We start from the raw sequence: 13,454 nt of genomic DNA, 5'->3' as shown, positions 1-13,454 counted from the left end.
AAAGGAAAACAGCAACTACCATGCCTATCCCTAAAATATTCCAAGAAGTACTTATCCCACCAGAACTAAGCATTGCCTATAACAAAGAGCCACTTGTTTTCTTTGAAAATCACAACAGTGAAAAACGTATAATTACTTTTGCCTCTGAAAATAACATAACAAAACTCCAACAATCCAACACCTGGATGATGTTATCAACTACTAGCAACCCGTCCCGACGTTGTCCGGGTATGAAATTGAATGTCTGCAATGGTTGTCACGTATGCATCATTAGGTAAGTTGCAGAAAAGGTAAGATTAGCTAGATGGGTGCTTTAAGAATGACCTTGCACGTCGTCTTTTACCTGTTCCGTTTAATTGTGCATATAGGGTAAAGTTAGTTCTCCATTGCTGTGCAACATGGGCGTACGCTTCTGCAGCCAGTGTGAGGCTCCGGCCTTGTGATATGTGCCTCAGCTGACGTGTTTGCCCGCTGTGTTGTCAGTTCCACGACCCACATTGGCGTGAACGGCGAACGCACCGCACATTGCCAAAAGCACCGCCCAGTGTTATTGTAACGGTAGTCACCCCCAGAAGGCTTGGCGCAACGGGTGGAATCCAACTTGGTTTTAGGCGTGCCTATCGCTGTCTGCAGACGACCCCAGCCCTACGCACACGGCCACAACGGAGTCCTGTGAAGGCTTGTTTTCCAGGATTTCGGTGCCCCCTTTTTGCCGATTGCCAGTTGAATACCGCGCACATTGCTGTATGGCCACGCCCCCACATGCCCACAAAGGAGCCATGTGAACGCTTGTTTTATCGGATTTCCGCGCACCATTTTTTTCCGAATGCCGCTTGAATGCCGCGACCATTGCTGTATGGCAACGCCCCCAGCACAATGCACACACCCAGATGAAGTACTTTGAAGGCTTTAGTTTATCGCTGTATGCACATGCCCCCAGCAGAACGCCCCGATCAGAACGCCCATGCACAAAAGGGACTACTTTGCCCCAAAGGTTCTTTTACCCTTCTAATGTATATGGTGGCCAGCTGTATAGCCTATGTCCATCTGCTCCAACTGTCCTTTCCAATGCTGTATTGGGTGTTGTGATTGGTGCTGTCGTTCAAGAGATTACCCGCCTCAAAGCTTTGCTCTCTCTCTTTATATTATTAGTATGGACACACAATACATGCAATATACCAAAATACTAATATTCCCTTCAACAATTGTTTACTTCCAAATAAAACTCCAAGGGGGTCATTAGGATGGCAGGCGGACTTTGTCCGCCCACCACCCTATCGGGAAACGGGACCGCCCGCCATAAGAGCGGGGGTCCCGTGGGGGCAATTAAGATGCGCCTGCCGCGTGGTGCCTGCCATGTTGTGCATGGAACTGCTGGGGTCCCATGTGCACCCCCCACCGCCCAGAGTCCCTGGGGGCCCGCAACGGGCAACCCATGTCAAACACCGCATGCCTTTCCGTGGCGGCAATGTCCCCGCCTGCATAGTAATATAGATGGCGGTGTCTAACAGACGCCGCCACCATATTAAATCCTTTTCCGCCGAGTTGACCGGGTGGAAAAACGGTGGACGGTCTTTCCGTCCGCCACGGTCCCCCCCATAGTAATATGGCGAGGGAGGAGTTGTGTGGCGGACGGGGTCGGGTCACGGCCGGATCGCCACTGCCGCCCGTGATCCTAATAGGCCCCAAAGTACCTATCTAGAAATTCTCAACCAAATAAAAACTGAAAATCCAATTTGCTTTCCACAGAAAATAATCATGGCTTTTGAACAAGCCATGATTAACGCAATTCTAAAAACATACCCTCATACAGCTATACAAGGGTGCAACTATCATTTTAATCAGTGCCTGTGGCGATATCTCTAAAAGTCAACACTCGTAACAGACAGCACCTTAGCATACCAAATAAAAAAACTTGTAGCCCAAGCCTATGTGCCTGTGACCGATGTAGTAGAACACTATAACCTACTAATAGAGAGTCCCTACTACAAGAGAAATGAGGAGAAGTTAAGCCCACTACTTGATTACTTCGAGGACACATGGGTTGGGAGACTACACCGATCAGGTCACAGAAGATTACCAAAGTTCCAAATTCCGTGGAGGAATGTGTACCTTAGTACGCTAAACATGGAAGCCAAAACTAACGCCGTTGAAGGATGGCATAACTCCGTCCAAGCAACGACAGTCAGAGGCACACCTACACTTCACAAATTACTAGAATCTATCCAAAAGGAGCAAAGTTACTAAGAACTACGGAGGCAACAATCCATTACCCTAATTGGATCAAAACTAACGATACAAAGGAATAAAATGTATGACCTTTTACAAAGTCAAGTCACACTCTTTCCTACAACTAGAGGCTTAGAATACTTATCCCTAATCGCAAAAAGCACACTTTAATTCAAAATTAAACAGTAATTAAAACATTTTCTTCTAAAACACAACATATGCATATATATACATTCTTTTCATATTTTATAAAACATTAATAATTTGTCAAATATATATAATTGAAAAAATTATAAATATATATTGACAAAATATTATTTTACAAAATATAACACATCTTAAAATATAATAAAATTACATTTCCCTCCCACATACCATTTCAGAAATTACTTACAGTTATGTTATGTTATGTTATGTTATGTTATTGACATTTTTAATGCGCACAGATGCTCCAGCGAAGGAGCGTCCTGGCGCAGGGAAAGGTGGACATAACACAACACTAAAACCAGCAACAAAAGAAGCAAGGGTACTTGAAACAAGGAAGAATTAAAACAAGAAGGTTTTCAGGGCCCTACGAAAAGATAATAGATCGTCCGAGAGGCGGATTTCCAGGGGAAGCGCATTCCAGAGAGTCGCAGCTTTCACTCAAAAGGAGCGTCCACCCATCCGGCTGAGTCTGAAGCGGGGGACAACCACAAGGAACTGACCGAGAGATCTGAGAGAACGCGTTGGAACGTAGGGAGAGATAAGATTATTAAGTATCTCTGGTGCCGACTCTTGCAGAATTTTAAAAACCAGGCTAAGAGCCTTAAAGTGAATTCTCTTTTTAATCGGTAGCCAGTGCAAGGACCGAAGAGTATTAGAGGTGGTACAGGTCCGAGGAGTTGTTGTAGCTCCAAAGCTCACTGAACACAACTTTTAGATCCATCCAGTTGTCCATTTCTCGAAGATAATTTAAAATGAACCCCCCAAAAATACAAAAATGCAAAGATCTCCCCAAAAAATTCCTCTTTCGATAAATCCAATTGGCAAATCCCATAAAAAAACCAAAAATGTAGTATAGGTAAAAAAACACTCCATGAAAACTCGAAAAATTAAGAGGGTGTTAAATAAAGATTAGTTTACAAAACTAATACGCACCTAAAAAAAAAAGGCAAACGTCTCCAAAACATGATGTAGTAAAAAGAAAGTCTGTAAGAGAAAAGAAAAACATACCCACCCACACAAAAATACACAGATACACCTTCAAAATACTTTTAAAAACAATACACATAAATGTATCGACATATACAACACTAGAAACACTAGGGGGCCCATTAGGATCTAGGGCAGATGGCCACTACGCACATGGAGGTAGCGATCCGCCTGAGATCCTTTCCCGCCCACCACCCATTTCCCCCGCCATATTACTATAGCGGGGGGAGCGCGGCAGACGGAAGGATCGTCCGCTGCTTTTCCGCCCGGTTAACAAGTCGACCGGGTGGAAAAAAGTTTAATATGGTGGCGGTGTCTGTTAGACACCGCCAGCCATATTACTATGGGGGCGGAAACATGCCTTTCCGTGGCGGCATTGCCGCCACGGAAAAGGCATGCAGGAATTGCTTGCGGGGGCCCCAGGGGTGTGCATTTCAATAGACAACGTGGCAGGAACCGTGCAGTGCCTGTCACGTTGTGCATTGGAATGCGCGACATGCATTTTTAGTATTGCGTGGGCCGCAATGTTAAATATGAGGGATGCTCCCACCACTGTGGCGGGTGCATCCTAATTGCCCCCACGGGACCCCCGCCCTTATGGTGGGCGGTCCCTCTTCACGTCGGGATGGTGGGCGGACAAAGTCCGCCTGCCATCCTAATGACCCCCAAGGCCTCAAACACCAAATCTAGTCAAAAGTAAACAAACCAAACCTACACCTAAAACACACCAAAAACACAACTTCCTAACACAAAAGACACTACACACCACCTAACTACATCCAAACTAAATTAAAACATAGGGCCCCATTTGGATGGAGGGCGGAACGCCCCTGCCCGGCCGGCAGTAGTCACCGCTGGCCCGGCGGGGGCGATCTGCCCGCCATCCTCTCAGCAAAGACCCCCCGCCATATTACAAGGACTGGGGGGTCCGTGACTGACAGAAAGACAGTCCGCCACTTTTCTGTCCGGTCGACAAGTCGACCGGGTGGAAAAGGGTTCAATATGGTGGCGGTGTCTGTTAGACACCGTCAACCATATTTGGATGTGTGCTGGGACATGCCTTAACGTGGCGGCATTGCTGCCACGGAAAGACATGCTGAGTCTGCCTGCGGGGATACATTGCGGGCCCCCAGGGACTCAGTGGGGTGAGGGGTGCACATGGGGGTACCTACGGTACCCCCCTGCTATGGTACCCCCCTGCAGTTCCATGCACAACATAGCAGGCACTGCACGGTGCCTGCCATGTTGTGCATGGAAGTGCACGACATGCCTTCTCGGCATTGTGGCGGGCGGTGCTGAGTGCACCGCCCGCCGCAATGTCAGGAATGCAGGATGTGCCAGCAAGTGTGGAGGGCGCATCCTAATCTCTGTGACGGGACCCCCGCACCTATGGCGGGCGGTCCCATTCCACGGGAGGATGGCAGGCGGACAAAGTCCGCCCGCCACCCTAATGGACCGCTTAGTTTAAACAAAAATAAATAAGTCTTACCTGGCTCAAAGCGACAAAGCTCCCAACCGCGTTATGATCCCCGGAGAAATAACCCATAACAAAAGCAAGTGGTTACAAAAGTAGTCCCCCTAAACAAAAATGGCTGAATAAATATAGTTCTGAAACTTAAATATTATAAAACATGCACTAAACTTACAAAAATGTAACAAATATATTTTCAAAAAATGTGAAAAATGTTTATGAATAAATAAAAAATATTGTAAAACGTTTGCAACATTGTTAATTAATAATAATAAATAATATACCACACAAATTAATTAATATTAAAAGTAAATTGTATTGCTTACTATACATTTGAAATGTATGCATAAAATATATCAAAATGTTAAATAAATACATACCTTTAGACAAAAAACATAGAAACTTAAATGCAATTATTAATATTATTAATAACAAAACATAGAAATATTATGAATAGAAAATATGTTGTGTATATTCAAAAAATATACTATTAAACTTATATTATGTTTTGTTAAATGCAAGTATATTAAAAAGCAATATTTTCTTTACAACAATAATCAAAATGTAAACAATGTAATTATTATTATTAATAATACACCTATTAATAATATTAATACCGATTTTTTTCTTGTATATATGTAAAATGTTCTGTAAAAATAAGAATATGTTCTGTTATCCAATATTTTTATTTTACATTAGAAAATGTGAAAAATGGAAAAATGCACTGATAATTAATGTACCAATATTATTTTGTATTAAGCATGTTTCTCACAAACATAAAAAAATAATTTTATGTTACCAATTATCTACACATCTATTACTAGACATACCAATATATAAATTATATATCTGTAAAAACATATATCGTAAACATTGTAATATGTTGCAAAAATGTAATGCCAAAACATAAATGTTGTAAAAATATTCAACATATGTCTTCATCAATATATGATTTACCTAATAAAAAATAACTATCTCATCTAACTATACCCTAATAAAAATAAAACCTTTGTTCATCCAATTTCAATGTCTGCTTATTTAACAATCTTTCTGTTTTTATTAAATGTTCATTATAAACACATGTATTTACAAAAATACTATTATACATCAATAACAATTCCCCCCTCCAAAAAATATTATTTATTGTAAAAAATAGAAATTAAAAATAATTTACTATTCCCACTCCACTCAGAATTAAATCAGTGAAGGTTCTGGATATTAAATAAATATAATTTACTATTCCCACTCCAGTCAATATTAAATCAGGGATGGTGCTGGATAGTAAATAAATATAATTTACAATTTTCAGTCAGTATTAAATCAGAAAAGGTGCTGGATAGTAAATAAATATAATTTACTATTCCCACTCCGGTCAATATTAAATCAGAGAAGGTGCTGGATAGTAAATAAATATAATTTACTATTCCCACTCCAGTCAGTATTAAATAAGAGAAGGTGCTGGATAGTAAATAAATATAATTTTCTATTCCCACTCCAGTCAGAATGAAATCAGGGAAGGTGCTGGATAGTAAATAAATATCATTTAGTATTCCCACTCCTGTCAATATTAAATCAGGGAAGGGGCTGTATAGTAAATAAATATAATATACTATTCCTACTCCAGTCAGTATGAAATCAAGGAAGGTGCTGGATAGTAAAAAAATATAATTTACTATTCCCACTCCAATCAATATTAAATAAGGGAAGGTGCTGGATAGTAAATAAAGATAATTTACTAATCCTATTCCACTCCGTATAAAATCAAGGAAGGTGCTGGATAGTAAAAAATATAATTTAGTATTCCCACTCCAGCTAAAATTAAATAAATTAAATTTACAATATTGACAATATAAAATAAAATGTATAACAAATATATTAAACTATTTTAATTACCCACAATGTAGATTTCAACAAATTATTTATATTATAATTATACACTAAATGTTATAAAATGTTAACAATGTTCACAATCACAAATTTTTTAACCAATCAATTATATATTAAAACAACACACAGTTAAAAATTGCATATTTAGTTAAATAATCCAATCACATGTAAAAAAATAATACATTTTTTTTTAAGTTTTACATTACAATTTACAATTATTTCTAAAATATTCATTTACTCTCAAAAAAATAAAATTTGAAATTTACACTTCTTAATTTAAAATTTTAACATGTAGAAGCTGTACATTTCCAAAATTTCATAAATATTTATTGCCTCACAATAAAATTATTTTTTAATTTAAAATGTTTTGATTATTTAGATTTTAAATTTAAAAACAAAAATTGTATTTACCCTCAACAAAATACATTTTTGATTTACATGTTATCTCTATATTTTTAAAACACTCCCCACCCTTATCTCCTAATAAACCAACATCCCGCTCCTAAAATGTATATTACAATGTTTATCTTTTAATATTTTTAACATATATTACATCACAATTTACAAATAATTCTACAAAATGTATTGACTATCAACACATTTAATTGGAAAATTTACATTTCTTAATTTTTAAATATTTAAAATTTATAAAATAACATTTTAAACATTTCATAAATATTTATTTACTCTCAACAAATTAATTTTTTAATTTACATGTTATCAATTTCTATATTTTTTAAATCACTCCCCACCCTTATCCCCTAATAACGCAACATCCCACTCCTAAAATGTATATTACAATATTTATTTTGTGATCATTTTAACATATATTACATCACAATTTACAAATAATTCTAAAAAATGTATTAACTACCAAAAAATGTAAATGTAAAATTTACATTACTTAATTTTTAAATATTTAAAATGTATAAACTAAAATTTTCAAAATGTCATGAATATTTATTTACCCTTAAAAAACTCAATTTTTATTAACATTTTATCAATATCTATATTTTTAAAACACTCCCCACCCTTATCCCCTAATAACCCAACATCCCGCTCCTAAAATGTATATTACAAATTATTTTTTTAAAACAATGTAACAAATATTATTTATACTATTTTTACATTGCTTATTATTACATTTATAACATTTCGATATTTAAAAAATGTCAATATTTTTAACATTCTATATTATCATTTTCAATATTACTTACCTTTACAATATAACTATATTTTGTCATCACAATATTTTGTACTCGATATTTTAGAATTCGATATTTTTATTAAAATAGAAAAACGATATTTTAACATTCAATATACAGAACATCGATATTTTAATACATTCAATAGTAAAAACGAGATATTATGTTATATCGATATTTTTAATTCGATATTAAGTCCGTTCACCATTACATGGGTTGGTGCATATACCATAGGTTACTCTGCTCTTAATTGTTACATGTTTCCTGGGCTTTGTCATATGTAATAGTCCATCTGTTCACATTTCTACACCCAGGGCTTTTCGTAGTTAGGCCTGGGCTTCTCAATATAAAACCCATGTACCTTACTACTGTTCATGTTTCCCTGTTTGTTGTGGAAAATGTACAATAAAATATACCTGAACTAAAAACTTGCCCTCGAACTAAGAGTTAAACAAAATAACAATTCATTTAGGTTGGGATAACAGGAGAGATAATGTTACCCCAGTGTCTTTAACCCCTTCCATGCTCATGATGAGCTCAGCTCGTCATGAGGTATATCTCTACGGTGCTCATGACGAGCTGAGCTCGTCATGAACAATGGGAATCAATAAGGTTCAGCACAAGGGAAAAATCTGGGAAGCACCCAAGGTGTTAATAAAAGTCAGATTTTCTGCCTACCAAGCTGTGGAAAATATACATTTTACGGCAAAACCCGGAGGATAACATTATGCAAGTTTAACGCCTCTCCAATAAACAACTCACCACATTTTCAACAGGTTTGTAATAAAATCTTGTAAAAGTCACATCATTCGACCAATAAGCAGATCTCAAAATGCCTTGTACAGAACCTCCCATCAGAAATACCTTAGTCTTTGTTTGAGCTAGCTGTGGGGTAACCTTATTTCTAGTTGTTGATTGCCATATTGCTGTTTTGTCCCTGTCTGTGAGTTTTCTACCCATGGCCTTTTCCAGGGGTTCTAGGGCTTTGATGTTCAGCCTTGTTGTGGTTGGGCTGAGTAGCTTATACAGGTGGGCTCCACAGGTTGCTCTGGACTCCAGCCCGTCTAGCCGCAGCAGGTATTAAGGAAAATGACAAGTGCTGGAACTGCCACAGAGAGAAAGGAGACCTAGAACACCTGATCCTCAACTGCTCCAAAGTCAGAGTCTTCTGGGGCAAAATCAGACAATTCATATCCGACGTGACTGGCCACCGCATGCAAGGTAACATCACAGAGCTCATTGCGACAGCCATAGCCCCCAACCCCAAAGCGAGGGGATGTAAGTTAACCGCTAGACTTGACCTTACCGCCCAGTGCGCAGGGGGCCAGATAACATTTTCAATATCACGACCCACCGTGCGCCCCATGTAACAAGAAGATTGTTGGAACTTACACGGCATTACCCTCGTTGTATCGAAAATAAGACATTGACACTGTACTGTATGTATATAAATACCTGTTTAATAAAAATTGTGAAAAAAAAAAAAAGAAATGCCTTAGTCGCAGCCACTCTTCTAGCTGAATGAGCTCCAAACATACTCATATACAGTGCTTAATTTGTGCCAGTGGTTTCCAATGCTTAGCACCAGCACATTTTTAACAGGGCAGGGGATATTGAATTTTTCTCCCCCTGTGAGATGGGCCCAGTAATTATTCAAAATAAATGTACCTACCTGTCCCTCCTTTCCTCCTTCAGTTCGGATGAATGACTGCAGGTCTGCGTGCTTGGTATGTCTCCAGAGGATAGCCATCCAAGTTCAAGTTCAGTAATTTGTATAGCTCACTACTCACCCAGAGGGTCTCAAGGCGCTTGGGGAGGGTGGGTGCATTACTTATCGAATAGCCAGGTTTTTAGCTGCTTTCTAAAGGAGAGGTGGTTCTGTGTAAGGCGGAGGTGAGTGGGGAGGGAATTCCAGGTCTTGGCCGCTAAGTAGGAGAAAGATCTTCCTCCCATGGTGGATCTATTGATGCGTGGAATTGCGGCGAGGGCTTGATTAGATGATCTGGCCGCCGACAACTTCACGAAGTGGATCAGCAACTGCGCGGACGAACTCGCCCCACTGAGAACCCCACCCAGCAGACCCTGCAGCAGAAAAACACCATGGTTCACCGACGAACTAAAGAGCTCCAAGAAGAACTGCCGAGCCCTCGAGAAAGCCTGGAGAAGGGAGCCTACCACGGACAACATGACCACCCTCAAGCTCGCCACCCGGAAACACCACCAACTGATCCGCGCCACCAAGAAAAATACATACAAGGATCGACTGGACAACAACGCACACAACTGCAAGGAACTCTTCAACATCGTGAAAGAGCTCTCCAACCCCAGCGCCGGAAGCAATGACATCACCCCGTCGCAAGACCTCTGCAACTCCCTCGCCTCCTACTTCCACAACAAGATCGCGGACATACACAACAGCTTCAGCAACCAACCAACGCAAGCCACAACCGCAACAACGCCACCCACCACCACCCTCCGCACCTAGACTCCAATCAACACAGAAGACACCATCCGCACAATGAACTCCATCCACTCCGGATCTCCGACTGACCCCTGCCCTCACCACGTCTTCAACAAGGCCGACGCTGTCATCGCACCCCACCTGCGGGACATCATCAACACTTCCTTCGACACCGCCACCTTCCCTGAGAGCTGGAAGCACGCCGAACTCAGCGCTCTTCTCAAGAAACCCACAGCAGACCCCACCGACCTCAAGAACTACCGCCCCATCTCGCTCCTCCCGTTCCCGGCCAAAGTCATCGAGAAGACCGTCAACAAACAGCTGGCAGCCTTCCTCGAGACGAACGGATCCCTCGACCCCTCACAGTCGGGCTTCCGGGCGAACCACAGCACCGAGACCGCCCTCATCGCTGCCACCGATGACATACGAACTCTGATGGACAACGGAGAAACAGCGGCCCTCATCCTCCTAGACCTCTCCGCGGCCTTCGACACTGTCTGCCACCGCACACTAATACAGCGCCTTGGCAACATCGGAATTCAGGACAAGGCACTGGAATGGATCATCTCCTTCCTCGACGGAAGAACACAGAGAGTCCGCCTACCACCGTACTTGTCAGAGGCCACCGAAGTCATCTGCGGCGTCCCTCAAGGATCCTCACTGAGCCCCACCCTCTTCAACGTCTACATGAGCCCCCTCGCGGCCATCGTACGCCATCACAACCTCAACATAATCTCCTACGCCGACGACACCCAGCTGATCCTCTCCCTCACCAACGACCCCGCCACCGCCAGAGCCAACCTGCACGAAGGGATGAGAGAGGTAGCCGAATGGATGACGACCAGCCGCCTGAAACTGAACTCGGACAAGACGGAGGTCCTCATCCTGGGCGCATCGCCCTCCGCCTGGGACGACTCCTGGTGGCCCTCCGCCCTGGGCACCGCACCCAAACCAACGGACCACGCACGTAACCTGGGCTTCATCCTGGACTCCTCCCTCTCCATGACCAGACAAGTAAACGCCGTCTCCTTGTCTTGCTTCAACATCCTGCGCATGCTACGCAAGATCTTCCGGTGGATCCCCACCGGCACAAGGAAGACGGTCACCCAGGCCCTCGTCACCAGCCGACTGGACTACGGCAACGCCCTCTACGCCGGAACCACTGCCAAACTCCAGAAGAGACTCCAGCGGATTCAGAACGCCTCGGCCAGGCTCATCCTCGACATCCCCCGACGCAGCCACATCTCCGGACACCTGAGAGATCTGCATTGGCTCCCGGTCAACAAGAGAATCACCTTCCGTCTCCTCACCCACGCACACAAAGCCCTACACGACGAAGGACCGAGCTACCTCAACAACCGGATCAACTTCTACACTCCCAAGCGCCTCCTCAGATCAACCAGCCACGCCCTCGCCGCCGTCCCCCGCATCCGAAGAACGACAACAGGAGGAAGATCCTTCTCCTACCTGGCCGCCAAGACCTGGAACTCACTCCCGACCGACCTACGCCTGACCCAAGACCACCTCTCCTTCAGGAAGAAGCTCAAGACCTGGCTGTTCGAGCAGTAACGGCACCCCCCCCCCCCCCAACCCAGCGCCTTGAGACCCTACGGGTGAGTAGTGCGCTCTACAAATGTCATGATTGATTGATTGATTGATTGATCGTAGTTGGCGGGTGGGTGTGTAGAAGGACAGTCTTTTGTTGAGGCATTCTGGTCCAAGGTCGTAGAGGGCCTTGTGTGCGTGGGTGAGGAGACGGAACGTTACTCTCTTGTTGACGGGAAGCCAGTGGAGGTCTTTTAGGTGACTGGAGATGTGGGCTTGACGGGGGATGTCCAGTATGAGTCTGGCTGAGGCGTTTTGGATGCGTTGGAGTTTTTTCTGTAGTTTGGCTGTGGTTCCGGTGTAAAGGGTGTTTCCATAATCTAGTCGGCTAGTGACTAGTGCGTGGGTGACTGTTTTTCTTGTTTCGGTGGGGATCCAGCGGAGGATTTTTTTGAGCATCCGTAGGATGTTGAAGCATGATGATGAGACGGCGTTGACTTGTCTGGTCATCGAGAGGGAGGAGTCTAGGATGAAGCCCAGGTTACGTGCGTGGTCCGTTGGTATGGGTGCTGTGCCCAGGGCCGGTGGCCACCATGAGTCGTCCCATGCAGAGGGGGACGGTCCTAGGATGAGGACTTACGTTTTGTCAGAATTTAGTTTTAAACGGCTGTTCTTCATCCATTCGGCTACTTCTTTCATTCCTTCGTGTAGATTGGTTTTGGCGGTGTTGGGGTCTTTAGTGAGGGAGAGGATTAGTTGGGTGTCGTCTGCGTAGGAGATGATGTTGAGGTCGTGTTGTCGTGCGATGGTTGCGAGAGGACTCATGGACACGTTGAAGAGGGTAGGACTGAGTGATGATCCTTGTGGTACGCCGCAGATGACTTCGGTGGCCTCTGATTTGAATGGGGGGAGGCGGACTCTCTGAATTCTTCCAGCGAGGAACGAGATGATCCAGTCCAATGCTTTTCCTTGTATTCTGACGTTGCTGAGGCGTTGTATGAGGGTGTTATGACAGACTGTGTCGAAGGCGGCGGAGAGGTCAAGTAGGATGAGGGCAACTGATTCTCCGCAGTCCAGTAGCGTTCGGATGTCATCCGTAGCAGCGATGAGTGCGGTCTCGGTGCTGTGTTTGGCTCAGAAGCCGGACTGTGAGGGGTCTAGTGAATTGTTGGATTCAAGGAAGGCAGCGAGCTGGCTATTGACGGCTTTCTCGATGACTTTGGCCGGGAAGGGGAGGAGAGAGATGGGGCGGTAGTTCTTAAGCTCAGAGGGGTCCGCTGTGGGTTTCTTCATAAGGGCGCTGAGTTCGGCATGTTTCCAGCTATCTGGGAAGGTAGCGGAATTGAGGGAGCAGTTAATGACATCGCGGAGATGGGGTGCGATGATGGAGTTTGTTTGTTGAAGATGTGGTGGGGGCAAGGGTCAGTTGGTGATCCTGAGTGGATTGAGTTCATCAGTTGGA

Source organism: Lissotriton helveticus, chromosome 8, assembly GCF_964261635.1.
Source record: "Lissotriton helveticus chromosome 8, aLisHel1.1, whole genome shotgun sequence".
NCBI lineage: Eukaryota > Metazoa > Chordata > Amphibia > Caudata > Salamandridae > Lissotriton > Lissotriton helveticus.
The sequence above is the reverse complement of the archived record's forward strand: the minus strand, read 5'-3'. Positions refer to the sequence as shown.